At 39.3% G+C, this 14,837-nt stretch overlaps 1 long non-coding RNA gene across 1 annotated transcript in view; it reads left to right on the top strand.

The window, feature by feature from the left end:
* The first annotated feature begins 10,228 nt into the window (after positions 1–10,228).
* Positions 10,229–14,837, top strand: part of LOC123839393 (uncharacterized) — a 32,094-nt gene continuing 27,485 nt past the window's right edge. Inside the window, exon 1 of the long non-coding RNA XR_006789626.3 lies at positions 10,229–10,558. This is a non-coding gene — a long non-coding RNA (uncharacterized LOC123839393). The remainder of the gene's footprint in view (positions 10,559–14,837) is intronic.

Genomic DNA, 14,837 nt, shown 5'->3' with positions numbered 1-14,837 from the left:
CTAGTCTGTCTTGACTAATACAAAATACTGCATTATTTTTCATGCACAGCTAACACTGGCATTCTTAAAGAAAAAACACATTACTCATCTTAATGGACTATCACTGTGCTTATACTAAAAGGTTGAAAACTCGGGAGATAAATATTTATTGCTGCTGGAGTTCGCTTGCTTTTATTCAGTATTCTAATGGTTGTTTCCAGATATTTAGGTACACATAATAAACTGACTGTAGCATTTTACCAGTTTAACACATAATACTGATCATCACGTAATAATTTATTGCAAGGATTAGTGTTGCTTATGAACATACACAGACAAACATATTAACCTCTAACCCACTATCACAAATGAAGTCATCCAGATAATGATGACCTTGCTATTACTTATGAAAGTACTACTTCATTGTGTATCTAACATCAAACTCAACCATGTTAGTTTGTGGATGGCAGATATTTGCAGGTGGAAAACTCTTTATCCGGGACTGAACAAGCCACAGCAAATACTGATTGGATAGACTTTATGTCAGGCAGCTTAGACTTGGACTAAAGTATACTGCAGGAACAGCCTCAAGACAAGTGGCTCACAACACATTTACTACTCACTTGTGTCATATGTGCGTCCTGGGTTGACAATGACTCTGCTCTGTGTCATCTTCTTCCTGAGAGCCAGGCTGAAGGAGCAGCCTGGTTCTGTGGCAGGGGGAAAAGGAAATATTAGAATCACATGATTCCTTCTCTTAGAAGCGTCACACATATCCTTCCTCAAATTCCATTGGACAAAGCAAGTTATATGGCCAAATCTGGTATCAGTGGGCAGGGGTGCTCTCCCACAAGGAAGGGAAACATAGTTTGAACAGAAACATAGTTGAACAGAAATCCAGCCCAAGTTTAAGCAGGAGCTCGGTTAAGCAAAGAGCAGAATCAGGAAAAAAAAAAAAAAAAACACACAAAAAAACCCTTCACATTTCCAAGAGCTCATGGTCACTATCAGCAATGCTGGTAGACAATTGGTTGAGAAGCAATGATGAATATCATCAAGGAGTCTGTTTGAGAGCCTGATCTCTATCCCACACCAAAATAGGAAAACAGGAGGCCCAGAAGAATAGAAGTGAAAAGAAAAAAAAAAAAAAAAGGCAGCAGGTAAATGTTGACAAGATTAAGACCAGAAAATCTGAGGTAGATTTCCAGCTCCAAATAAGATCTTAATTAAAAACAAAACAAAAACTTTGGATTACGTGCAATTGCGAATATATCCACAAAGAGAATAGCAATCAACCCCTTATACACTTATCATTCGTATTTGACAATTATTAAAGTATGACCAATTTCATTTCATTGCTCTCATTCTCAGAATTCTGGTCAGATTAGCTTGGATCAGCTGCTAAACAACATTGCCAATAGATTGGGGTAGATAGTATTTTCAGAAAAGACCACAATATGTTCTACAACTCAATGAAAAGAATGTGGTAGAAGTGACTTCTGGTCTAGGTTGTAGAAAGAGATATAACTTCTGCCTGACTTTCTCTCTCTCTCTCTCTCTCTCTCTCAAGATTCATGCCTTGAGAGCTCTGTGCAGGCATATAAAGCTGTCTCCCCTGAAGCCATCAAGATGGAGACACCACATGAAGATAGACACACCAAAGTCATGCTAGCTATTCCACCTCTCAGCTCTGTAAGTCTTTCTAGCCAGGCACCAACTTGTAAGCTTGTGAGCTTTCAGGTGAGTCTAGCCCCCAGACTTTGAGCCACCCTAGTAGACATTAAGTGGACTAAAGTGTTTCCAACCAAAGATAAATATCGTGTTGTTTTAAGCCAATGAGTTTTAAAGGGGTTTGTCACACAGCCATTGATAGAACCATCAAGGAATTCAGTTCAGTTTACTTCAGCAGGTATTTATAGATTTTCTATTATATGCCAACCATTGTAGAAGGTTATAGAGATTCAAAAGTTAGTAACGCATGGTTCCTGCCATCATGTAACTTACTGTTCAACAAAATGGAATATAAGGGTCATGATTTTCAAGGTTCTATGAAATAGGGTGGGACTTAATAAAAATATTCACCACTTACTACATGTGTGTCATATTATCAGAACTTATGCTAGGTGTTTGACATAGTTATTTCACTAAGCCTGAAATGAATCTCGTGAAAGAAGCGTTAGGAACCTCACTTTGCACTTGAACACCCTGAAATTCAGAGAAAATAAATAAAGTGCTCAATGTAACCCAGTAAGGGGCAGAGTTGGAGTTTCAATCGAGATATGCCTGACCGTTGTGAATGCATATTTTTGTTTTTCTATAATGGAATCTTTCAAATATTTTGAAGAATCTGTTTCAGTTGAACAAGGCAAGCATTACCCATTTTCAAGTTAATTCCACCATAATCCTAAATGATATTTAAAGTATACTCTTTCTTGGTCCACAGAAGCTGCAAGGGTTCTTAGGGGCACTCAGCGGTGCCTCAAGTTCTGGCATCTAGAGACCAGGGTAGGCCGTGACGGTGGCCTGGGCCAGTAGGGCCCACACACTCAGCAGTGGGGTCCAGCTGCCAGTGGTTGTGTAGGAGTAGGGGCAATTGCAGACAAACATGTAGCAGTCAGGGTCAGGGTCAGAAGTGCAGAAGTGCAGGTGCACGGACAGCTGTGCGGATCCCAGCCGAGGGTCCACACTCCTGTGGCTGCAGAGTCTGGCCATAGGTACATGCACAGCCATAGAAGCTGGTGATGGGAGTCTGGCTGGCAGGGTGTAGGCGCACAGCTAGAGGGGCTAGGTGCAAACAAGGTTGGGAGTGCAGGTCAGTGACAGGAGGTAGCCTGCAGCGAGGCCTCCGACAGCTGAGGGGTCCTGACTGTTGGCGTGCACCACTGTGGCTGCAGGGTCTGACCATGGGTGCATGGCGGTGAAGCCAGTGTCAGAAGTCAGGCCAGGGGCATGCAGGTCCATAGCTGGAGGAGCGAGCTGTAGGGGAGCCCGGTGGTGCAGGCCGGTGACAGAAGATAGGGCCGCACCTGGGCTGTTGGCATACACTTCTGTGGCTGCAAGATCTTGTCACTGATGCACGCACAGCAGTGGAGGCCAGTGACTGGGCTGCCAGGGGCACACAGTGAGACAGCTGGAGTAGCTAGCCCCAAATGCACGCATGTGGGGGGTTTGGAGGAGGTGCTGCTGGGATCTAGGTCGGAGTCTTATACTCTTGCTGCTGGTGCAGATCCCAGGTTTAGGCAAGGGGGAGAGAGAGAGCAGGGAAGGACTCAGGGGGCTGGTGTCTGCAAAGGCAAATAGCTGTGGGCAGACCCTGGTGAAATCTACAGTGGGTCCCAGCAGCTGTGTTGGGCCGGTTTCTGCAGTGGTGAAAGCTGCTGGGACCTTCTGCAGAGCCGGTTGCCGCTCTAAATCATTGTCTCACCTGCTACGTGGCTGATACTGAGAACCCCTGCTCTTCATTCTTGTTCTTAGCTCTCTCTATACAATACCTCTCAGCTTTGTCAGTTTCTGGGTAGGGCAAAATCAATGTGGGTCCTTCATGTGGTGCCCCAAAAGGCTGGAGGAGTGGGTTCCTTACCCCCGCTCTCCCTTTCCTGGTGAGGAACTCTTTCTAGCTGGGGCATTTTCTCTTGATGCTGAGCAGTGCTGCCCTGGAGGATGGGATAGTGCAAGGGACATGAAGCTGTTCTTCTTTCCCTTTTCAGTTATTCTCAGGGTTTTTTTGTTTCACTGTGTTCCTGAAGTTTCTTAAGTGGACCCCTGAGCTTTCCCCGAACTATTTTGGTTCATAGATAGCTGTCTAATTGTTTTTTTGTGTGTGTGTGGCCATGGAGGCTAGGGTCTCCTACTCACCTATTTGGGCCCCTTTGCTTCTTTCTTGAAATGCTTTTCTTTATTTGCCTCCAGAGATACCATAATATCATCATATTAACTACTTCTTTGGCCTTTCCTTTCAGTCTTCTTTGTTTGCTTCCTCTGTTCTACCTTTATCATGGGCGGTCCCTCGGGGCATGGTTCTGCTCCCTTTTATCTTGTCTATCTATATAAACTCCTTAGGTGAGCTCTGTAGTCTCAGAGCTCCAATGAATCTCAAATTTATCTCCAGTGCTAACTTGACATTCTCAAAGGCATTACTCTAAGACTGTGTAAGTCAAAACATGGCCAAAGCAAAGCTTTTATTCTCCTTTTTACCAAGGAAGAGGTTTCTCCCCTATTCTTGCCTGAATAAATGGACTCACATCTACTTGTTGATCATCAAACACCTTGGAATTATCCTTTAATCCTCTTTCTATTAGTTCTATTCCCATCTCTTCTACAAGTATCCCCCATAAACTCTGCTTCCATAATATATTCCAAATCTATCCAATTCTTTCCATTTCCACTACCTGTCCCCCCTTCAAGCCTCCATCTTCTCTTGCTTGGACTATTGCAACAGCCAACTGACAAGCCTATGGTTTAAATCCTGATTCTTCAGTTCTTCCCACTGAAGCCTGAGGAAGCTTGTAAAAATCCTACACCGTACACATATTTCCATGCTTAAGAACTTCCAGGAACTTCTAATGGATCTAAGCTTATTTTTGCCTTTTGACCTTTACACTAACTTTTCTTTTTAGTTGAAATGTTCTTCCCATAGATTTTATCACAGTTAGCTCCTTTGTGTCATTCAGATCTTCACATAAATATCACATCCTCAGAGAGATCTTCTTAAATCCTCAGTCTAAATTTGCATTCACTATCACATGCACTCTTAATTTTCTGCCAAATACTTATAACTACCTGAGAATCTCCTTGGTTATTTGTTTGTTGACAATCTGCCTCTTATGGTGTAAGCTGCATGATAAAAATGACATTCTTTGCCTCTTTTCCACTATATCTGAGAATCTATATCTATTGCTGTAACATAGTAAGCACCCGATACATCTTTTTTAATAGTGAGAAATAATTGCATCCTCTAAGCAGACATATGCAAAAGTTCTAAAATAACTTAAGGATAAATTTATCCTATCTGAGCCAACAATCAATATATGGGGGACCTTATATCCCCAATCTAAAAACTGATGCTGTAGAATGAATGAAAAACAATTGCTAAGTTCTATTTACTTCCGTAGCTGTGAAGTGGCAAGAAGCTAGGAAAAAAAATGCAGAGAAGCTCATCAGTTAGCAGAGAAAAATCCATGTGGTCTAAAGTTCCCAGCTGAAGGAAAAGTTTACAAAAGATTTGAACCTGTTGTGTGAATCATGTAAACAAATTTTATTAACAGCATTTATGAGTCACAAATAGTAATGAGTAGAAAGACAAGAAACTAACCACAAGGTCAAATGTTGTCACTGAAGACAGTTTATAGTAATCCTGTTGTACTGGAGCAGAAATGGGAAATGACAGTGTAACATCATAAGAAATACATTATGTTGAGCTCAAGAACAATGCCAGATGAGTAGAAATTATATAAATAGCGAACAGACCACAATAGAAGAAAGTGATTGTCATTATTGGTATTCAGGATGATTGGATTATGCACTTCGGTAGGCAATTTAGGGAATTAAATTCTCTCTACCCAAATGGGAGCAACAGGAAACTAAACACATATTTTTTGTAGTGGAAGCAGAGAGGGAACATCTCACAGGTTAATTTGACTGAATTAATTAACTAATTAATTAATTAATGTATTTGGTGTCAGGTGCTCCTTTTAACAGACTCCTGAAATTTACAGTTCATCCATATAAAATAGGTGAATATTTAAGAGTTGGTTAAGAAAAAACCAGCTCATTAAACGTTGTTTGGTCTATGTATTCTAAATCTGTTGGATTGTTGCATAAAGAAAGATTTTGCTTTAAGTAGCGTAATCTCCCTTCCTTTCAACCCAAGCAGTTGAGGTTGTGATGACTAAGCCTTGCCACTCTTCCTTGGTAATGTGGCTCACTCTTGGAAAAAATTTTTTTTTTCAATAGAAAAGACCAGGAAAACAATAAAAACCACGACTCATCAACACTCTTCAAATAAGTCCTCGATCTTTAATACAAACAAATAGGACAGTTTCTCACAGCAATCAGATGGTTCTTGGCTGTTGGGGCCTGATTTGCATTGCAAAGGCTGACGTAGATAGAAGGGGTGTGTGCATGCAGGGAACAGAGTTCAGAGAGTCTGAGGGGAGGAAAGGATTATACTTAATAATGGATATATTTTTGAACTCCTTAGGAATGTTCTGTTGCCTCATAACTGCAGAGCACTGTGGGATTTTGCTGTCCTGTTTCCCTAGGGTCTTATCATTAGATGGCTACCTAATTAGCACACAGCACATTCTTGCCTATGTTCTATTTGCACTGCAGATGCTTTCATTTCATACATCATTCACAACCTGCAGCAATTACAAAGTGGTAAATGACCTTACGTGATAATTACACTAATAGATCAGTATTGTTTCATTTGGAGAAGACTGGAGAAATGGGCTGTCTGACATGTAGGAAGAGTGGTTGCAGTTTTGTTCTTTCTTTAAATCTGGAACATAAAGTAAGTAAAAAGGTAACTTTTGATCATAAAGTTTACATCGTATACTCAATCGGATGGATTCTTAGGTAGATATTTCTCCTTGGAATGAATATAAACTTCCGGCCAATATCTCCAATGTACTTTTACTTGGACAAACAGTATTTGGATTTATCAATTAGAAGTGCTATTTTAATAAATCAATAGTATCCTGGACTGTTGAAATCAGAGAAGAGAGAGAATGATTATTTTCCCCTAAAGCTATTTTAAAACCCAGTCTTGTACTAATAATTGTAAAGATCCATAAATAAGCTATGATCCTAATCTTTAAAGTGGTTGCAGTTCAAATCAGTGGCAATTTTCAAAGGAAATATACACTCATAAAAGATGAATGCCAATACAGAAGGGGAAAAAAAAAAGACAAAAATAAATGGTTCATGCTGGTTTCTTACCCACCCTCCCCTCCTTCTATATAGTGAGGTACCTTCAGAAGTTGTCTTGAGACGATTTTTAGAAAAAAAAATTGTATCATCTGAGCACACTAATAAAATAATCCAAAATTGGAACAGCTAAATATATACATAGAATTTCTAAATTTTAAATGTAGTCCATGGAAATATTTTCTAGCCACACTTTCTGGATCTATGCTTATATATGTAAAACACTGAGGCTTACTCTATGATCTATTAATTAAAATGGAGTTTTATCAACTAATTAAGTGTAAAAATTTTAGAGCAACTTTCTATACAAGCTTAATGTCCAGAAAATATGAACTATCTTCAATGCTGAAATTCACAAAATATTGACTCAGTCTCAGTTTTACTTGGTACTGGCCAGAAGCTTAAATGTGAGTGAAGGACTATAGTATTTTTTCTGTAACTTTATTTGACAATGGGTGAAAACAATAATTAAAATAGTAAATGTGATAGAGTGAAAAAACTCTAGCTTTATAGTTAGAAGAGATGTGTTCTAGTCCTTGGAAAGCTTGTATTTCAGGGGATTTGAAATAATTAAATAAGAAAATCTGTACTTGTAGTGGTATTCCCAAGATTCTATCATATCCATAATCTGCTCCTTGGGAATTCTGTTGTTGTTGGCTTTGATCTCAATCTGCAAGTTTTTTTAATCTAACAGAGGTGAGAATGTAAGATGGATCTTAGATTTAACAACAGTTCTTGGTGGGCGAGGAGGATAATAAAAGAGGGAACATGGGAAAGAAAAGAAGGAAAGAAAGATGGGAAGGAAGAAAGGAGAGAAGAGAGGGAGGAAGGAGGGAAGGGAGAGAGGGAGGGAGAAATGAAGGAAGGGAGGGAGGGACGGGAGGAAGGATGGAAAGATGGAAGGGAGGGAGAAATAAAGAAGGAAAGAAAATTAAAAAAAAAAAAGAAATAAGGGGCGCCTGGGTGGCTCAGTCATTAAGCGTCTGCCTTCGGCTCAGGTCGTGATCCCAGGGTCCTGGGATCGAGTCCCGCATCGGGCTCCCTGCTCAGCAGGAAGCCTGCTTCTCGCTCTTCCACTCCCCCTGCTTGTGTTCCTGCTCTCGCTGTGTCTCTCTCTGTCAAATAAATAAATAAAATCTTAAAAAAAAAAAAAAGAAATAAAACATGGCCTTTTAAAATGCATGCATTAAATGTAAATGCACTCATATTTCAGAATTGTAAGAATGTGGACAAATAAATACAAGATATATCATGAAGGGATTAAAAATCATTTTCCTGGCTATGGCACACACACAACTCACACCCTGTGAGTACACCTCTCACTGACTACACTAATGGCATTGAAGAGTCATTTAATCTGTTTGAATTTACAATTTCTTCACCTCAAGATGACTGAAGTGATAGATCACAATTCTCTAACATGACTTGCACCTTCAGATAAATGAACTCATTCTATACTCATGAAGAGTAGATTTTCTTCTTTTTTGGAACAAAATCTGGAACTCATCTAGGTGGGATACCTACAAATCCCAGGGGCCAGCAGTCAAACATTTCTTTTCTGTTAACAAATGACAAACACTTAAGTGACTCCGCAGAGTTTCTGCTTGTTTTCCTTACTGCTCTGGTTTTGCTCCATGAGGTTTTCTGTTACACTTTCAATATGGTCACCATTAAGGTCAAGTTTGTTTTCAGGCTGCCTGGCAATTTCTCTCCACCCCTCCCCAGTAGCTCTCTTCAGAGACATTTTCTTCGAGTCTTTCTCATTTAGTCACCCAGTGCTTTGGTGACTCTCACTCCTACAGGGTAGGTTTAAACTTTGCCTCTTTTGTAATTGCAGGGGTTTTTTTTAGATTCTGTTTTGGTAACATCATGGGACTCGCATCTGCCCCTCCCCCCCCAGACTAGCTGCCATCTGACAGAATCAGGGATTGCATTATTTCACCCTCTTCTCATCATCACTATTGTTATTTTATTTATTTATTTTTTAAACCACACATTGTTCTTCTCTGCTCAAAGCTTGGCATTCTGGACTCTGAGTAATATTTCAAACAGGATGAAATGAGGTAGTGGGCCACACTGTGCCAAAGTGAAATGCTTGGCCCTTCTAATCAGTGCAGTTAAATAAGACTGACTTTGTTGAGTATCTTATTATAAAGCATTCCTAAGTACACATTTTACATGTAGCTGAGTAAGTAAAACAATTGGAGTACTGTAAGTTGCTTCACAGCATAAAGCTGAATTACATATTGAAACAACTTCAAGTACCACAATTCTCTTTTTGAGACCCGTGTTTGTTTTCATTAGAAAAGTCTTTTTGATATGTTACATTTGGGGGGACTGAGAATCTTAATTTAGGCATTTTTCATTTGATGTTCCTTGTCCCTTTCTTTTGTTTGATAATCATACTCAAGGTAATCAGCTACAATAACTCAAGCGGACTTCTCTTAGCCTATGCTAAACATGAAAATACCTTTTCTGAAGCCCCGCTACGTTTTGAGGCAATTTCCCCCTTGTATGGCAGTAGGAGTGTGGGGAGAGGAATGAAGGAGGAAGGCAACTTGGAAGAAAATCATAATAAAGACAATCTTGGTGATCTAGTTTATTGGCCACCCGGGGGCTAGTTTCTGGTGCAGGAGGAAAACAGCCCAGGGTTGTGTCAAAATTCATGCATGGGCTGAAAAGTCAGGCGAATCAATTCAACATCCTGACTGCCATCTCCTAGATTTATGATTTTGAGCAAAACACTCAACTTCTCCAAGCCTCAGATTCATCTTCTCTAACATAGGATCGTACATAGTTCCTACTTGTCCGGGTTAAGAACTTGAAACGTTACTTTCTTTTATGTTAGCATCTGCACAGCCTACAAACATGTAATACTGGTTATTCTTTATTATTGTTGCCACGACTATTGATGTATGGAGCTTTAAACGTATATAATGGAAAATGACAAGGACAGTTACAATGCTTCAGCCAAATCCCATTATCAGGCAGATATAACTTCACTCAAAGAATTAGCCAGAAGAGATGTATCACTTCACACATTTGTGTCTTTACCTAGTATCCTCTTTCTTAATTTTGATGACAATTTTTAAAAAACAAATGCTTTTTTTTTTTGGTGACAATTTTTAAAAAACAATGCTTTTCTAGAAAAGATAAACTTACACAATGAAGCTTAAGCATTGTCAGAAAAAGGAGCAGTTCTTACAATTAAAGGTTTAGAAACCATTTATCTCGACAAAAATTTTTGCTTTTTTTTTTAAATGCATTTCAGTTTGTTCACTTGAGAAAATAATCCCAGTTATTTTTTGGCCTATGTTGAAATGTCATGAGTAGAATGGAGCAGCATAATTTTTCTCCCCTGGGGTTCAAGAGTTTATTCCTTCTGATACAACAATAAATCAACCGACAAAATGGAATTTCTTTGCAATACATATGCAGCAAGTTAGGTTGCATGGACAAGTTGAGCTTCAGCTTAAGTATAGAAACTCTGGAACATTTTATTATAAAGGAATAGTGCTTGGAAGCTCCTTAAAGTAGCTACAAAAGTAACTATGAAAAGAAGATAATGTGATTAACACTAGAAAACCTTAAAAAGTGATCTCAGCAGCTCTGGAAACATCTGCTTGCCAAGTCAAACAGCAATATATATTGGGTGAGTATAAAATAATGCTGATTTACTGACTCTTTCTAACACCGTTATTTCCTTAGACTGGACAGGCTGGTAGAAATGTTATATGAATTAGCATAGCTTTGTCTTATGCTCAATGTATATGGAGCTTTTGAATCTAAGAGTCTAGGCTCAGGATCACCATACCTTTATGTCATCATAAATTTGGAAACCCCTATAACCAGATCTGTCTCTTCAAGAGACAAAAGCCCACTTTGTAGTTGTAGACAAGACACAAACGTTAAGCCAGCTCATATTTTCCTATAGCTTCTCTTTCTAGTTAAGTCTGCAAACTAATTTGGATTAAACTAAAACAGACTTTTGCTCCAAGCATTTTGGAAGTTTAAAGAGTTTGGCTAATTTTGGTTGTCTTTTCAAAATATTTCTTATATGGCTTCATGTCTGCGTCCTGGAAGGGGACCAATATGTGCTTAAATCTTTTACGAAGTTGCTCTTTTCTTCTGCCCAAGCTTCTGAAAGGCAGCAAATACATTGAGGTTCTAAGGATTTCTGTCTGCTTTTCTCAGATGGGATGCTGGACAAAGTTCATTGCCATGAGTATTCAAATTCAACGGGGAAGAAATACAGACTACACATTTTAAATATACTATAATTATTCCTAAAACTTGGTAGGCATGTACAGCAATTTTTAAGAGAAATAAGAACAGAGCAGTAAGCTTCAATTCCTCGCTCATCTTTGTTCCTCCCTCTTTCATATTCACTATGACTTTATTTCTTGCCAGTTGAACCTGAAAGCAGGTTATTTTAATTTCTACTTTAGATTCTGTGCTATCATTGGGACATGGTACTACATAAGAAATCTACTCTTCTAAAAAATCTCTGCCACTGATGCCACATACAAATACCGTATGGACTAGCTCTCGGAGCCAAGGCAGGAAAAATCGCCAAAGGGTAAAAATAGTTCTTGATATGATGATATGCTGCTAAAAGCCACATGGTGTTTGGGTGCAGCATTTCACAGTCAAACAATCATAATTTCATGCCTAAAATGTGCATGTTATTTCAGGAAAATACAAAATCTGAGCATTGCACATTTGCTACAGAATGACCAGTGAGTGTTGCTATAATGATTTGTTTTTCTTTTACAAATGAATATTTCTTGCTGAGCCTTTTCATGCCATATTGCCTGGGGTAGCAATGGGAGTAAGGACAGGCGGAGGTGAGAATAGAAGGGAGTATTGAATTTATCTGGTCTTTTCTGCTAAATTCCTCTGATTCTACAAACTAGGTAGGGTATAAAACAAGCCTCCCTGTTTTCTCCTTTGAGATGTTGGGTACTATAGTCTTCACCTCAGAAGAAGTAAGCTTTGTGAAACTTCTGCGTGATGGTAGGGAACAATTTTTCAGTAGGAAGGTTTATATTCTGTCCCTAGGAGTCCTGAAATTCCCATGTAATTATTACTAAATGTTTATCACAGTAAAACATCCTCTCCCTTAAAGTTGTGATGGATTTGAAAGAACTCATTTGATTTGAGGCCATGGTCATTGCAATGTACATACAAGAACATAATGCCAGTTCCAGGAAAATACTCGTGGTATGTTTTTTAAAGACTTATTTATTTATTTATTTATTTAAGCGAGCGAGAGAGAGATTAAGAGAGGGAGAGAGAGAGAGAGAATCCTCAGGCAGGCTCCACACTGAGCAGGGAGCCCAGCGCGGGGCTCGATCCCAGAACCATGAAATCATGACCTGAGCTGAAATCAAGAGTCAGGCACTCAACTGACTGAGCCACCCAGGCTCCCCTCATCTTATTTTACTTAAGGTATAAGATGCTTCATACTCAGGTGGCAGAGGGAGAAGGATAGTGAGGTACAAGGAAGAATTGACAAGGGACACAAATTGGAAACAAAAAAGAAAAATAATTAGGGTGTGTTTTTCTTTTGTTTCATTTTGTTTTGGTAACAAAAAATTGCTTACTCAGAGAGAAAAGGGAAGCCCAACGTTGTTATTAAGCAGAAGTTGAAGGTTTGTGGTATCTCACAAGCTAGAGAAATATTTAAAGGCCTGGAGACAAAAAGAATCTGTTGAAAGTTCATTGTACTTGTGAGGATGGATGATTAATCCAAACATCAAATCAGGGTAAATGGAAAATGGTTTGATCCCTTACCATAATAATAATTAATGGCATTATATAAAGTTTAATGTGTGCCGGGCACTTTACAAAAATTAACTCATTTAATTCGCTACAAAAAAACCCTTATAAGTATTATTGCAATCCCCATTTTACAGATGAGAAAGCCAAGGAAGAGACATGAAGGTGTCACAGGCAGACCTCTAGAACACTGGCCAGTTGGTAAGCTGGCTGGTTTTGAGAATAGTTGAGAAGTGACACTAAAAGTGCAGGACATATCCTGTCCATATGAAGTCAACATAGAACTGAAACTGGGGGGAATGATTCCTGAGTGTTGGATTAATAAAAGCAGACTATATTAAAAAGGAAATTATAATTTAAAAAGTGTTTAATATAATTGAGTGATGTTATTCCATACACATATCATCTAACTCACTCAATACTTTCTAGCCAAGCAAAAATATACTTTAGAGCTGGGGTGGATCTTACCAGTTATCTAATCCAGTAGAATTCAACTAGTTGCTGAGAGAAGCTCACTTGGAGGACAACACTCACATGGAGAACACACCCTGAAATGAAGAAACTAGGGCTAAAAAGATTAGCTCAAGGCTTTGCAGCTAATTAATAGTACAGTGAGGGCTTTCACTCAGGTGTTCTGATTCCCACCTCAAACAATTGAATCTATGTGTGGTGAGTGATAAGAAGGAGAAGACAATAGCTCCAAGATCATGTTGTTAAAATGGCTACTGGGCATATTTATGACTATTATGTCTTAAGTGTTGTTATGATGCACAGAACAGATGTAATTCCAATCTTCATGTTTCCATAACTAGCAAAGGAGAGAAATTGGACAGTTGCAGTATAGTTATAGTAGAATACAGTATTCTCAGATCATGGGAAACAAATATCAAATCTGGACTCACAGACTTGGGGAAGGTTTCCCAGATCGTCTCTGAAAAATGGGTAAGATTTGGTCAAATTTGGAGTTAGAGAAAAATAGATCCAGCCAGACCTAAAGTAAAATTGTATAAGGGAGCACCTATAAGAAGTGTTGTTTGACTTGAATGCAGAGTCTAATGGGACATGCCAAAGGTGAGGCTGAAGGAGTAGACAGGGGCTAAGCATTAAAGAGCTTTCCATGGGGCGCCTGGGTGGCTCAGTCAATTAAGCATCAGCCTTTGGCTCAGGTCATGATCCTGGGGTCCTGGGATAGAGCCCCGCATCAGGCTCCCTGCTCAGTGGGGAGTCTGCTTCTCCCTCTCCCTCTGCTGCTCCCCTACTTGAACTGTATCTCAAAGATCTTGAAGGGTTTTTAAGAAGATAGTGGTATTCATCAGATTTAAATTGGAGCAAGATCACCCAATTTGTAGTGAGAATAGACTCATGACAAAGAAACCAATGGAAGAGGTTATAGTAATAATCCAAGCACAAAGGGAAGTGGCTTATAGTTTTGGAAAGCCCATGAAGATGGAGAGGAATTAATAGATTTGAGATGTTTAAGAGGCAGAATTGTAAGTACTGTGCTGATGAAGTATGGATAGGACTGTTGTCCTTATAAGAAGAAGGGACATGAGAGCTATCTCTCTCCATGCTTGCACAGAAGAAAAGCCATGTTAGGATACAAAGAGAAGGTGGCTATCTCTGAGCCAGGAAAAGTACCCTCACAGGAACTGAAGTGGCTAGCCCCTTGATCTGGGACTTCAAAGCCTCCAGATATGTTTAGGCCATCCTGTTTATGACATTTTGCTATGGCAGCCCAAACTGACTTAAGCTTTGCAGTTTGTCATTTATATCAAACACGGTACATAATAGTGACATTTGCCAATTTTAGAAACATGGGAAGGTGAGTTTTAATTGTGATTCTCAGAGCAGGAACCTTAAAAAAAAAAGAGAGAGGTTAAAGAGAAAAATTCTCAGTCTAGTGTCACAGAAGTTAAGAGGAGAGAACTTCAAGGAGGGAGTGGTCAACAATGTCAAATGCAGTGGAAAAGACAAGAAAATTAAGGACTGAAAAGAATTCATTGATTTTGTCCATTGGAAGCTTGGATGAGAATGATTTAAATGGTGGGGTATGACTGTTGATAAATTGCAGGAGGCTGAATGTGTTGTCAAGAAAATGTCCCACTCTAGCATCCTGCTGCAGGAACAGAACTGAATGATGGCTCCAGGAG

The sequence above is a fragment of the Mirounga angustirostris genome, unplaced genomic scaffold (assembly GCF_029215605.1).
Source record: "Mirounga angustirostris isolate CCGP_5_RB_7025 unplaced genomic scaffold, mMirAng1.0.hap1 SCAF_3, whole genome shotgun sequence".
Classification (NCBI taxonomy): domain Eukaryota; kingdom Metazoa; phylum Chordata; class Mammalia; order Carnivora; family Phocidae; genus Mirounga; species Mirounga angustirostris.
Note: the sequence above shows the minus strand (reverse complement) of the source record. Positions and strands in the feature narration are given on the sequence as shown.